We start from the raw sequence: 2020 nt of genomic DNA on the forward strand, positions 1-2020 counted from the left end.
AAAACAATTACCTCCCGACAGTTTTTAACCCCATTATTACCGACGGTTTTGGAACCCTCATTATTTCCGACGGGTTTGAAACACCGGTTGTTTCCGACGGTTTTTAAACTCTCCTTATTTCCGGCCATTTTGAAACCACTTTTATTTCTGGCAGTTTTGAAACCCCCATTATTTCTGGCAGTTTTGAAATCTCCATTATTCTTAACGGTTTCGAAATCCCGTCCCTATTACTTCTGGAGGTTTTCTAAACATGCATATATAAAATAGTAGGTGACAAATAATAAAAATATTTAATATAGATATAATCTCCTCTAATTATTCAAAATATAACAAAGTGTATATTTATAAAATATAAATAATTAATTGTAAAAATAATCAAAATTGAAAATTAACTTAATACAACACAATGCTTTTCTTTTTCTACAACTATTTAAACTCCAAATTGGAAGAGAAGAGAATCAATTTAAACAAAACAAGAGAAGGTATGATCCATTCTTTATGTTTCATTCCTGTTTTTTATAACTTTTATAAATAAATAAAATGAAATAACTTTTCCTTCCACTCATCCTTTTGCTACTTCCATCAATATGCATCCACCACCCAAAGTAACTTACGTCATTCAAATGATTACACTGAAAGCGGGATTACGTTCTGCCCAAAATGTTACCTTTCGAGCTACGATATTGATGTCATTTTATTACTGTCACGTTACAATGGTTATTGGACTCCTGATAGGAATAAAAATACCATTGAACAAGATAAATGCTACCAAAACAAGGCTATTATATATTCATCCATTCTAGCACAATTACGCAATAAATAAATAATTATATTTTAACAGGGTGTTAATTTACATCCTAAAAGACAGTAGGAACTGTCTAAGCAACTTCAAGCAAGGAATGTTCTCAAGTCACAACTAGGTGGGTAAGTTTCCTTCATCCAACGCAGGTTCTTTAAATTCAAAAAATGAGGGGATATACAATCGATAAGGCAATCGATCTCACTGCAACTTAACATGCTTAGAATTTGTTTCTCTCAACCATTCAATGCAATCTTCTGCAGTTCCAGATGGATGGGCAAGTTTCCAAGTCGTTGCTTTATCCAGCTGCAAGTGAAAATGAAGACCTCAAATTTCAAGGCAATGAGTGAAAATGCATTATAAGCCAAACAAATGACTTACCCACTCCTTTACAAGAGGTCCTCCTTTAAGCTCAAAGGTATTCATAACATCTTTGCCATTGATCAATTGTTTGATGTTCCATACCCACTCAAGGCTTGCTATCCACGAAAAGTGTTAGTTAAAAAGAGTAATTTGTGGCATAGCAAATTACTTGAGTGGTGTCAGCATACAAATAAACACACCTCTATCAAACATACGCTTTTGTGCCACATGATAAGCAAACAATTATCTCTTTTTTGCTTATTACCCTAGCTGTTCTTTGTTTATAATTTTCTAGTGTAAACTATAATTTGTACCACAATATAGTTTCATTGGCATTCTCATTGAAACAGACAATCACTAGTTCAAACAGCTGCAGGTTTGCAGCATCAGGGGCAAGTGCAAAGTCTTCCTATACTAGAAGAAAGCTTCCAAATTCCAAATCCAAAGGAAAAATAATAAAATGATCATTACCCACACTAGCGCAGAAATGTAAAATAAATGCGGCTATTTTACATTTACAAATGCGGTTATAGAACCGCATTTGATCAGCACGTATTCGTAAATCGGAAATATACAATGCGGTCATAGAACCGCATTTATAAATTAGATTTACAAATGCGGTTATTTTAAATAACCGCATTTGTATATTATTCTGAATGAGGGATGAGGGTTTAGGGGTTTAAGATTTACGAATACGGTCTTGGTAATAACCGCATTTGTAAATCACATTTACAAATGCGGTTTTAGTAAATGACCGCATTTGTAAATAGGTAAATCACATTTACAAATGCGGTTTGAGTAAATGACCGCATTTGTAAATAGTGTTTTTTTTTTAAAGTGCAATTTGTATTGTGCATA

This window comes from Phaseolus vulgaris, chromosome 10 (assembly GCF_000499845.2).
Source record: "Phaseolus vulgaris cultivar G19833 chromosome 10, P. vulgaris v2.0, whole genome shotgun sequence".
NCBI classification, from domain to species: domain Eukaryota; kingdom Viridiplantae; phylum Streptophyta; class Magnoliopsida; order Fabales; family Fabaceae; genus Phaseolus; species Phaseolus vulgaris.